The sequence below is a fragment of the Microtus oregoni genome, unplaced genomic scaffold (assembly GCF_018167655.1).
Source record: "Microtus oregoni isolate MIOR12 unplaced genomic scaffold, Mior012 000047F_ref0000412, whole genome shotgun sequence".
NCBI lineage: Eukaryota > Metazoa > Chordata > Mammalia > Rodentia > Cricetidae > Microtus > Microtus oregoni.
The window spans coordinates 11,866,894-11,880,120 of NW_024543221.1; the positions used below are offsets into that span (position 1 = coordinate 11,866,894).

Below are 13,227 nucleotides of genomic sequence, written 5' to 3' on the forward strand. Positions count from 1 at the left end.
GAGTGGTACACCACCCCCACTGCTGGTCTGATGTGTATTTCATGGTGTCTCAGTTAGTACTTTTCCATTCCTGGGTCTACTGGCTTCCCAGCTTCTGTCTGTTGTCTTCTGTCAGGTAAATAAACAGCTAACATTGTGACGTTATTCACACAAATGTGGAATATGAGCAAGTGAATGGCAAGGCTGGGCATAGGGCTCGGTGGTAGGGTTTTCCCTAGAATGAGATCCCATGTTCCATACCCATTCTAATAGAAGGAAGAGAAGGAAGGGAGGAAGGGGGGAAGGAGAGAGAGGAAGAGGGAGTGGAAGAGGGAGGAAAGGAAAGGGGAAGGAAATGAGTCAAGGGTTTCACACATATTTATAGGGAAGTGCTGGACCTCAGAGCTGTACCTCCGTTCCCTGAATATAATCTGTTCAATAAATGGGTGAGTTGCTTAGTTAGTTGTCAGCTCAAGATGTCCTGGCACTCACTGTGTATCCAGGTAGGATTTAAGCCTGTGCTGGTTGATCTTCCCTCCTGCCTTACACTCTCCATCCCTGAGTGCACAGGCTTGCACCACTCGACCTGCCTTAAAAGATTCTTTTACATTATACTCACGCCTCACTGGTCCGTGTTGTGGGGTTTGCTGGCCTCGCCTTGGCAGTATTGCATTTATATATTGGTTAAATTTCCTAAATGGATATTAAAATTTTTGTTTCCCAGGACAATGTCACTCACAAATGGTTTTTAGTTTACCTGACTCTACTTCCTCCGTGGTTCGCCTCACCCGCTTCCTTCTCCTTTCAGCGTTGGCTGCAGCTTACAGTTACCTGTGGGCTTCACCCTTAAAGCTCCCTTATGTAGACACTGTCACAACCATCCTTACTCAATGGGTTGAGAATCCATACTAGGGCAGTCCAGTCTCTAGGTAATTCATCTAGGAAATGAATCATCTCATTTGGGGATTTCTGTTGAACTCTGGAGTGTTGCCCGAGATTCACAAGCTAAGAGGAGACAGAACAAGAGAACCAACCAAGCCCTTGAAGTCCATTGACCTAATAACTTAGCATCTCACACATGTCCCTGACATTTTTGCAACTTTGAATAATTTTCGTGAGCCATTTGTAAAGAATACGCTTTTCGTTACATGTGCATAGCTCACAGTAGGCTTGCCTCACACATGTATCTCCCGACAAATGCTTTCGGTAGCATTTTTCCTCAGGAAGTAAACAGGAAGGGGGTGTACCTTTTACAAAAAGATCTTATGTGTGTGTGTGTGTGTGTGTGTGTGTGTGTGCGCGCGCTCTTGAGTGTGTGAGGGTTCTCACAGAGGCCAGAAGAGGACATTCAATCACCGTCAGCTGGTTCCGAACCACGTGTGAAGGGGGGGTGCTAAGAATCGAACTCTGACCTTTCCTGACTGCTCCTAATCTCTGAGACAACTCTCCTGTCCCACTTCCCTAATGCTAATAGTTGTAAGAAACAATAGAACCTGACACATGGGAATTTCCAGGAGCTATGAGTAAAGCAGAGTACCCCCCCACCCCGAGCCAATAGATGCCTTTCTTTCTTTTCACACAGGGGATCCCAATCAGGACCTTACACACAGGTGAAGCATTTTTCCCACCGAGCAACATCTCCAACTCTGTTGTTTGTTTTTTTTTTGCTTGGTTTAGTCTGGTAACACCTGGGCTTGAACCCAGGAACTCAAATATGCTAAGCAAAAGCTGAACTCTGCCCCCAGACCCAAACTGGCTGCAAACAGAACGTATCTGGAGAACATTGCAAACTCCTGATCCAAAGATTAGAAATTAATTGTCTAGATTGGGTATTGGGGCTCACTGATACATAGAACATCTTCAACCTCCTTAGCCACAGATGAGGTTGGAGTCATCTGCATTTTAAAAAACAAAGAGACCAAGCCATAGATTAGTCAAATCTCTTAGCTCACAAGTCCCTCAGCTTGTGAAAGGCCGAAGTCAGGGACAAAATAAGAGCAACCTTCTGTCTCCAATGTTTCTAGCTACCTATTTACCTTTTACACATTGAAGCTTTTTATTTTACTTCCAATTATGAAGAAGACTAAACTGAATGAACTAATGGGCAAATTAAAAGAAGAAGTAAGCGCACAAGTTTCTAGAAGCTCAAGAATCAAATTTAAAAATATATTTGTATTTTGCATGAGTGTGTGCACGCACACGTGCGCATATAGCCCAAATACACATTTGCCCAAATCAGCAACTTATTTGGCAGATTACTGTGTTAGTTACAACGCACATAATTAAAAGCTCAGTAGTTTACTGCACAGAAAACAGGGACTTAAGTACAAGGTACTCCAAACCAGTTAGGCTACCTAGTGTAATGTGTTATGAGATGGGGGGAGAGTAGATGATTGGTACTGTGTGGTGGCCCTTGAGGGACATGGGAGTATCTTCTCTCTGTATATAGACTGCCTAGGTACATGTTGTTGCTGACTGAATGGGAGGCAGGCTCATGGGGGAAGGTTCACTCTTGTGATCCTACAGGATTTATTCATAAAAGATAACCATTCCCAGAATACAGGCACATGAGTTAAGATTGTTAAACTGAGTGTTTAGGACTATTCTCTGCACATCTAAAAGTGTTGCTGGGGATTAGATGGTGGAGAAGACTTAACTGCTCAGTAGTTGGAAATGAGGCTGCTGGTGGGATGAACTTGGGCAGTACTGGCAAGTTGTAACCACAGAAGGAGTGCATTAAAGTTTGCCTTGTCTCATTTGATCATCTTTGCGAACCGAGAAAACAAAATGCGTTTCCTTGCAGGATCTTTGTAGAAGCGTTTTATCCAGGCCCCAGAGAAGTATTATTTCCAGCACTTTGCAGTAGAAATCCCCTTCCCCTGTGTCCTGGAAAGCCTAGAGCTGCCAACCAGGGTGATTCTGAAGAAAGCCTGCTTGCAACAGTGTTGCGCTCTGTAAATTCTTCAGAGTTCCTTTTGTTATACTGGAGATCTCGGGGGAAATTCCAGGTCACTGTGCTCATCTAAACCTCCTTTTAAATAAAAAAAAAAAAAAAAAAAAATTGAAGAGGGGGAGTATTGCTAGTTTTGTTGTTTTTGTTTGTTTGTTTTACATTACTTGTGGACTTTTTTGACATTTTCTCTATTTTAGCTTTGTTTTTTTGTTTGTTTTTGCAGTACTGAGGGTTGAAACCCAAGTCTAGTGAGTTCTAGGCAAAGCCTTCTTCCACCAAGCAATATCCCCAGCTCTGCTTCTTGTGTTTTCATAAAAAGTAATTTTATTTCTCCTCAGACCTCTTGGTCCCAGAGAGGAGACATTTAAGTCTTGTCATCTGGGAGCAGCAGGGCCAGCCATGAGGACTCTATGGTTCCAAGTGAAGTCCCCAAGAGAGAAGAGAAATGCAGACTTAGGGGCTTTCTTTGTGTTCTGAGTTCTTGATGGTGCCTCGGGCATTTACCTGAGAAGCTGCCACAGCGTGCTGAAAAGTTCGTGTCTGTCAAGAAGGAATGACACTCAGCTCATAGAAGGGTGGTCAGTGCCAACTGTGTGGTTTCCTAAGCCGAGCTTTCTGCTGGTGGACAGTTAGCTACAGGAACCCAGTGCCTGCTTCTCTGTATTTCTTCTGAGGCCTGTTAAAGGGTCTTTTAAGATGTGTAAGAAACAGCTTGAGCTCCAAAGTACTAACAATGCAAAGTTCGAAAATGAATCCATAAATCGGGTTGCGACTTTGCGGTGGCACAGCTGGATGTGTTTGAACAGTCAGAGTTCCAGGACTTCAATTTTGTCATCTGTATAACGAAGATGGCGACGATGACGACGGTAACAATAGAATAATGGGATTCCCACAGGTCATACAAGATGACTGCAAGGAGAAAAAAAGGAGCCCACATGGGAAAGAGGCTACCCGATAATTATCATTTCAAATTGTCAACAGCTAAGCCGTTCCAGGGTTCAAAGTCAGGCGCTCAGGCTGGACGGCAGGCGCCTTTCCATGCTGAGCCGTCTCGCCGGCCCTTTGCTGTTTTCTACTACTTTGCTTAGAGTTCTAATTTATCAAAGGGCGAATTAAGTTTCTTTTCTCTCTAATGAAAATTGGCTTTGATTTATTTAGCTTCCTAATTCAAGTGGTAACGAAACTCTGGAAGAAGAAGGGGGGGAAATAGGTTCTTTAATTGTGTCATTCCGATATGCATGCTCTGTTGCCTGGACCTCAGGATGAGAAAGGTTTGGGGGTTGTGGGACACAATGAGAGGAGAGGCTGCCATCATCAGGGAATAGCTGGCCTCCCATTGTGTCACCACCTAAGCTGCTTTACCCACTGGAGGAATGGGAGAGGAGGAATTCTTTGTCTTACTTATTTTTAAATTTGCTTGTGGGTACATGAATACCGTGGCATACCTGGGAAGGCCAGGGGCCAACGTGTGTGGGCTGGTTCCCCCATTTTAGCATGTGGACCCTGGGGATCCAACTCGGGTGGGTGGCCATGCTTTGTGGCAAGACCCTTCACCAGAAGAGACATAGTAGTAGCAGCCCTGAGTCTCTCACTAATATAATGTGTTCTTAGGGCCCCAGGCTGGGTATGAACAAATAACACAGCAGAATTTAGGGCTGGGGAGTCAGCTCATTTGCTAAACTACTTATAGTTATAAACATGAGGACCTAGATTTGATCCCCCAATCCCGCATGAGAGAGCCAGACATGGTGGCATGTGTATGTAACCCCAAAGCAGGCAGATGTAGCCAGGTGCATTCCTGGGGCTCAATGGCGAGCCAGCCTACGCTGCAAGTTCCCCAGAAACCTGAAGGACACATGAGGTTGTCCTCTGGCATCTGTAAAAGTGAGCACACACATGCATGGGCACCCCTACACCCCCCACTTGCATGGACACACACCTACACCCCCCACACGTACATGTGCACCCACTTACATCCCACACACATGCATGTGCACCTACCTTCACCCCCACATGCATGTGCACCCACCACACCCCCACATGCATGTGCACCCACCACACCCCCCACATGCATGTGCACCCCCACACCCCCCACATGCATGTACACACACCTACACTCCCACACGTACATGTGCACCCACTTACATCCCACACACATGCATGTACACCCCCACATACCCCCACATGCATGTGCACCCCCCACATGCATGTGCACCCACATACCCCCCACGTGCATGTGTACCCCCACATCCCCCCAAGTGCATGTGCGCACATCTACACCCCCCCCCCCGCATGCATGAACACAACCATACAGGACTTGCTTGAAGGATTGTATGAAAGGAGTCAAGTGAGCTAGAGAGAAGCGTGAGGTGAGACCTTTGCCTTCTCTGCTGATTAGTCTCTCCCCTGCCTTCTCTCTGGACTCTATCTGTGTCCACTGTGGCTCCAGCCTAACACCTCAGAGAAGCAGCTGTGTGGTCATTCTTCATGGGATCATTGTTTTGTACATTTCACCAGGAAAACACTGATAGGGTGAAATTTAAGAAATATAATTTCTCAACGTAGAAATTGCATAAGACACCCAAGAGCCACTCTGAAGATTTTGGCGGGATATGATTTCGTCACAGCACATATCCAAACTCATGTTTTAGAGAGCATTCTTGTCCTGGTCCAGGCTAGTTAGTGTGCTTCAGTGGCAGCTGTTGGGGTTGTAGCAATGGCTACCAACGGAGCCACTTTGTTTAGCTACTTTGCATTACCCCAAGCTGAGTCAATATGAGTATTTGGAAAACAGAAAAAATAAAAAGACATAGAAAGCAACATCCCGCCCCCTGTAGCTCCTCCCTAGGTATGCAGTAACCCATCCCCAGATGATGGTGGATGAAGCACAGTCCTGGATCCCCTGGGCTTGGTTTACATCCTTTCTTCTCTATAGTCTTTTTATCCCAACCTGCCTTCTCTTCTCCACCTATCTTCTTAAAGAAGAATGACTTCAGTTTTCAGATTTCCTTATATCACAGCACTCATTGAGGCCCCCTTAAACTAGATCACAATCAACAGGAGAGGAGCAGTTATTATGAGTTCATTCATTCATTCATTCCTTGTTTTGTTCACTCGGAATGCCTTCTTCATGTTTCTGAAACATGGCAAGATCATTTACCAAGTTCCACTACTGGCCCTGGAGATGCCATCAGACTCAGCCTAGTTCCACACTTGCAGTTAGATAGGGCTTGGAGTGGGGAGAGAGTAAGCATGTGTTAACAACTAAACTCCAAAGGAAATGACCACCCCCAGTCTACTTACGTTAGCTGGCGGAAAGAGAATTCATTTACAACAACGCACTGCTTCCCTCTTAAAAAAAGTGACATGAAGGGGTGGAGAAATGGCTTAATAGCATAGAGTGCACGCTGGTCTGGCAGAGGGCTGGGAGGTTCAGTTCCTGTAATCCATTAGGCTGCTCCCAGATGGCCAGTAACTTGAGCTGCAGGGCAGCTGATGCTCTCTACTGGCCTCTACGGGCACTGCTCTTCTGTGCACAAACCCAGCTCCAGCACACACACACACACACACACACACACACACGCACACACGCACACGCACACGCACACACACTTAAAAATAAAGATAAATCTTAAAAAGCAAAAAAAAAAGATGTGATTTTTTTTAGAGATCCTACTATGTTTTGGGGACAAAGCATAATGTGGTATTTATCTTTTGGGTTTGAATGTATCCTCGCTCTTTGAAAGAACTTTGTCCTCTGAACACTTAGAGATGGTAGTGTGCCCTAATTCTGTGCACTGGTGTATTGTTAGCAATTGTGAGATTAACACTAGTAGCTTGTCCTTAACCAAGACCAGGAAAGGGGAGAGAGATGGAGTTTCTGCCCCATCTTCTAGGTGTACAACTTACGTTAAGGCTCTTAGCTTTCTGGAACAAAAGGGTTACTTATAGAACAAAAGGGTTAAACTCCTAACCCAGGCTCTTCCTGTTTGTAATTCCCCATTGTCCATGCTCACTGCTCTGCCGTGATGGGAGCCATTCACCATAGGAGAATAAAGTTTTATAAAGAAACAGCAGACCTGTGTGAATTAGTCTTGCCTAGGACGATCACTGTTGGCTGCCAGCACTGCTTCAGTAGAAAGATGTGAAAAAGGGTGATTTCTCTCTCTCTCTCTCTCTCTCTCTCTCTCTCTCTCTCTCACACACACACACACACACACACACACACACACACACACTTTCTTTGGGGAAACATTGTGCAACCCAATCATTTGGAGAGCCAACTAACTCTCCTGGCACAGTCTTCCTCCCAGACAAGATGACCACTCCGAGCACCATGGCTTTCCTTGCTCCTGTCTGCATTGCATCCACACGGTGTGCACATGGCAGAAGGGCAGACAGTTCACAGACTCTTCAGGCAAAGGTTCTTTGCATTTCACTAAAGGAGATGCTTTTCTTTTCTCCTTTTTAAAATCACATCATCTCGATGTTGTTGTAACACACCTTGACAAAGACAGCCTAGGGGAGAAAGGGTTTATTCTGGCCCACACACTAAGGGCACAGCCCATCATGGTGGGGGAGTCAAGGCAATGGGAACTGGAAGCAGTTACTCTGTCACGTCCACAGCAGGGAAGAGAAGAAGGACGAATACACACTGCTGTCCACTCCCTTCTCCATTTCTACATCCGGGATCCCAGCCAGGGAACGGGGCTCCCCAGAGTGGACAGTCCTTCAATCTCCATTAATGCAATCAAAGTCCTGCCCAGTGGCTTGTCTCCCAGGTGATTCTAGATTCAAGTTCACAATTAACACCGTCACACCTGTCTTTCATTTGCTTCTGGTTGTAAGACCTCGTGACTCAAAGACAGAGTTCAACCGACTTATGGTACCATTCTCTTTACCAGTTCTTCCAATAAGATTTCAAAATAATGCCAATATTGATAGATAGCTGACCTTGTGGAGTGAATAATATTTATTATCAAAACTCCAATACTCTTAATAATATAGAGAGTGATGAATATTCAGAAGGCTAGGACAACTGGCCCCGATAAGAATGACCTTAGCCCAGACGTCATATGCCTTCTACCCTATAACCAGGGCCAGACACTGTGTTCAATTAGTTTAACAGATTGAATCGTTATAAAAAAAAAATCTGTAAGATTGTTTTCTCAATGCCTATTTGATACAGAAAGAAACCAGAAGTTGACTGGATAAAGTGACCTGACCTCATTCTATTCCAAAGCCTCTCTCTCTAGGTTATTGGACTCTGAACCCTTGACCTGTCTCTGAACAGGCTAAGGCACCTTCCTCAAAAGTCTTTTATTTGAAAGTCTCTTGGCTTCGGCAAGTTTGACAGACACACTCCCAATTAATCAGGGCTGGTGGAGAGAAGCAGATTTTTATCAAGTATATTCAGTTTTGAAACGGACCCTTAGAAGTTTGTCAGGTTCTAACATTAACAAACAAGTTTAATGAGCTCTTTCAGGCTGTTTATGTGGGTATCTGATGGCACGATCGATCTCACCTCTCTTTTCTGTTTCTTAAACTAGTTCTTTGAAAATCTGGACAAAAAGGGTTAATGGAACTCTCAGAGTAGAAACCTTTCAAATTCTATTGATAATCATCAAGGGAAAATGAGCTTTTTTGAAAAAAATGTTTCATGGATTCACACACACACACACACACACACACACACACACACACTTAGCCTCAAATGTACTTTATGTTTAATGGGGTGGCTAAGGTAGATAATTTGATCATTTTGCTGGCATCAAACCGTGTATTGCTTATTCAGAAGTCTGTCCTATTTGTTCCACCCCCTCCTCCACTGCCCCCCCCCCCCCGCCTTTCTCTCGGAATGAAACCACCCTCTATTTTGGACAACACTATCACACACATCATTGAGTCAACAATTTATAGCTTTTAAAAATAGGGATTTTTGTCCCCTCTTAGGTTTATTGTTTATCATAATCATCTTTCAAGTGAAAAGGCTAATTTACCCTTTCTATAGGAATATTTTAAGCTTGATTATCATAATATTACAGCCGCCTGAAAAGGTCTAAAAACGGGACATTGACCTTGAGTGTTGTCTGCATTTAGCTCATGGTGCTTAACATTCAGGAAAGAATGGAGCTGCAGCTCATTTGTTAATGTATAATTTCACAATGTTAACTATGTCTCCATCAGTGCATGCCATGCAGCTTGCAAAAGGCGTGCAGGATGCCCTAACGTGCGTCTGATATTCTGTCGGAGTGAAAGCCTTGGAAATACGATGTAACTGAAGTCAGTTTTCCCACTGGGCTGGCTGTAGTTTATAATTTAATTTTTACTGACACTTCCCTGTGTATATTATTAGCCTGACAAAATGCAAGCAAAATAATCCTGAATTAATTAAACAGAAACCAAATTGCCTCTAGTAGTTTCTCTGGCTCTCCCTGGTCTTTTTTCCCTCTTCTTCCTCTTTTCACCAAAAAGCACTGGGAAAAGAGTTTGGTGCAGTCTGGAAGTGAGACAATGGCCCCTTGGAGAATATAAATTCCATAATTTGGGAATGGGTTAGATTTATGGGACAAGAGGTTCATCAGAAGGCGAGGCTTTTTTTTTTATTAGTGCTTCTGTGGATGCGACCACTTTCAACAGAAATGATTGCTTCTTGCCAATGGAGACAATAATTTAAATATCAAAGCCTGCGCCCTGGAAATGAAAGGCAGCAGGAAATGCGGTAGGATGAATTCATAGAGGCCGGGTGGTAAGAGGCAGTATGCATCCTGACTTGGATGGACGTCTGTGTCCTCAGTGGGAAAGGTGCGAGCTCCTGCAGGCTCCTGTACAATAGATGATTCTGCAAAAGACGGAACAGGGCACAGATAGATGAGGGCCTGTGCAAGGCCACGGGGCTTCTGAGGAACGTGGAGGGGGCCTGACATCTGGGCTTCCAAGCTTGTTACTTAAAATTCTGTTCTGAAGGATGTTTGTTCCTGGGATCCTTTGGGACTGCGAGACAGTAGTTTCTGATAGTCTTGGCTAGATTTTTTTGTGCTATGATTCATTGCACCATATATGATATGTCTAAGACAGGAGAAAAAGTGGTTCGAAAGCCTAAACCACTTTTCAAGTGTTTAAGGACTTGAGGGGACAATCTGGAACGGTAGACAGATTACAAGGCAAACTGGAAATGCCAAATATATTAGGCCATTGGCTTTCAAATGTATAACAAATGACAGAAGTGGAGTGTCAAATAGGAGCCATCACACATGCCAAAGATGATTTTTATCAGGTCAGGAGCTTCACCCTGGTGGTTTTCATGGAGGAAACTGGAAACTAAAATCAGCAGAAACCAGGAGACTGGATTCCTCCTCACGTTTGCCCAACCTGAGAACGCAGTGTAAGCGTCTTTTAGGACATTGTTCGGTGGGAATGCAGTCAACGTCCTGCCATATGCAGTTCACAGGACTCTATCTTTTGTTTCCGCTTGTTGCTGTTTTTATTCAAATAGAAATGGAATCCACCCTCTGCTTGGTGCCTCTGCGTGTGTTGAAGAAGTTTAGCTATTTGTGATTGCATTGGCTAATGAAGAAGAGATCGGGATCCTGCTTAGAACGTAGGCCCGATGCATGAGACACTGATATTCTATGTGCAACAGTCTTAGGGGGCCTTTGTTTGGTTCATTTTTTCCTGATTTGGGTGGACTCTTTGTGGTAAGATTGTAAAGTATATACACCGATCAGCACATGTTTATCTAGGATTTTGTCCCCACCACCCTCCTCCCGGTGTTTTCTTCTACTTTCTCTGAGATTCTCCGATGCTTAATTCAGTTTTGCAGGTGGCATGTTTGTTACTAAAGATTTTCTGTTCCTGCCTCTTCCAAGGAGAGGGAGTTCTGGGGCTGGGGAAAGCCTCTCACGGCGCTTTGCTCTGTGTGTTTGTATGGTTTCCTGCATGTTTAGTGCAAATGGGTTATTTTAAATTAGCTGCATGGCATTCTAGGTTGCAAATAGCATCTTAGGGTCTTGGTCCGGGTCTATCCAGCGGTACTCAAGGAGCGCGCATTCATGGGTCGCTCAGTGTGCAGTGGAGTCTGGTAAGATCAGAAAATAATACTGTACACATCTGCACATGTCTCTCTGTGGCACAGAGAGAAGACCAATGCGGGCACATGTCTAGGTATGTTTTCAAAAACTACAGCAGAGAAGTCATGACAGCAAATAGGTTCCCCAAATAAGAAAATTTGGGGAAATCAAGTATGGCGTCTAGGCCATGTGGGTGACTTTAAGACCCAATCGGCATAAAACTGTCCACAAACCTTGTTTTTAAAGGACCCTTTCGAAGGACACAGTTGGGTTTTGTCACAGCAGGGTACTGCAATGAGACCAGATACATACATACGGGGAGGACACTGCCCACATGCAAAACTGGGTTCGCTCTTTTGGACATGGTAAGATGTGCCAAGCAGACAGAATAAATTTTAAATTAGAAAAATATTTTAGGACAAAAATATAAAACTTTTGCTGAAATGTGTGCACATATATTTAATAGGTATATAAATCTATTAATTTCTTTGAACATTTTAGTTTAGTAAAAAAATCAGGGTAGTGAGAGGAAAAAACGCTTTTCTTTGAAAAAGCAGTCTAAGTGTTTGTATTTCTCTGGTTGCACTTTGGAAAAAAAAATCACATTTCTTGCGGAATGCCTTTTTATATATTTCTTTAGTTGTAAACTGATTCCACGTCTCATTTTCAACTGAGTAGGCAAGGCTTTTTTATTTTACTTTTTTTTTCCCAACTGGGTGACTGCAGAATGCTTGAATTTTCTTCTCCATCTCAGAGCGCTTTTAATTCACTGCTCACAACCAAATTTACATCTTAATTGCAGAGTTCACATTTAACAATATAGACAGCATAATGCTACTGGTAATTAAGCTTTTACTACCTGTTTTTATACAGTATTCTTAAGCACAGTCTTTTTCTTTCTTTCTTTTTTTTCTCTGTGTGAGTTCTGGTTCTACAAACTTGTGTCCACACAAAGCACACATAGAAGGAATCGGATGCCTATCTTGAATATAGCTAAATACATGGGTGGGGGGTGGTGACAAGATCGTGCCTGTCATTTTTATATTCTGAATTTTAATGTGGATGTTCTATTTTAGTGTTTTGTTTCTTAAGGACCTAGAAAATCTGAGCGAGTTGAGGAAGTTGAGTTCTGATGTGGTGAATTGAACACACACTGCATATCTGCACTGTTTTATTTTGATCTCAGAGATTATACTATTTCTATCCCGTAAGACTTCAGACGCAGGAGGTTGGTAAGCAGGAGAGCTGAATTCCATCAAAACCCTGGGTCTTTCACTCCGCAGAAGGTAGCAGATAACTCTCTGCCATAAATAGCTGGTATCTGTTTCAAAAGTACATTTGGTAGCATAAAAAAAAATCCTATAGTTTAAAATAGAACTCGAAGATACTCTCTATTATCTGAGAATTAAAAACAGCCTATACACTATTTTAAGAGGAAAAGCATTGTTGTTGTTTTTTTTACATTATTTTTGCGCTTTTGACTGAGTCCTTATGATTTTTGTATATCATTATGTGTCTTAGACTGCTTCCTGTAGACCAGGCTGTGTGGTGATTCGCAAAATATTTCTGAGTTGATTATTTAAAGCAAGCCAGGTGTGTTGTGAATAGAAGCCCATAATCTGTGCTTTACCTCAATGCTACATGTTCTGGATAAAATCATGTACGTATGAGCATGTCTCCTGGTTAGGAGGTCTCTATTGAAAGGAGTACTTGCTTCAGGAGAGTTTCAGTACATTGCTGCAGCTCTTCCCACAAAAGCCATATGCCGATTTGGTCAAAATACAATGATTATTTATTTAAGGTGTTGACATCCCACCCCCACCCCCAGCCCTTAGTCTTCCTACACAAACCTAGAGAGGGAAGCAGGCCACACAACCCTGCTTTGATTTACCTTTGCTTTGAAAGGCTGTGTGTGCCTAGGAGGGGGAAGAGAGGGGAAGGGAGAGGGAGGGAGGGAAGAGGGAGGAAAAGAGGGAAGGAGGGAGGGAGGGAGGGAGGGAGGGAGGGAGGGAGAGAGAGAGAGAGAGAGAGAATAGAAATGTTTACCCCTTGCCTGTATCCGTGCTCTCTTCCCTCTTCCTGTACTGCTATGAAGCTATGACCTTCCACCCCAGAGGGCTGGCCCAGTCAGTTCTTAGGCTGAACTCATGTCGAAGAAGAATGTCTTTTTTTTTTTTTAATGCTCTTTATAGTAGGACCCAGCAAGAGAAGGTATTAATAGAAGCT

At 43.7% G+C, this 13,227-nt stretch overlaps 1 protein-coding gene across 6 annotated transcripts in view; it reads left to right on the forward strand.

The window, feature by feature from the left end:
• Esrrg (estrogen related receptor gamma) overlaps positions 1 to 13,227 on the forward strand; it is a 608,081-nt gene that overhangs the window by 377,894 nt on the left and 216,960 nt on the right. The gene's annotated exons all lie outside the window — the stretch shown is intronic.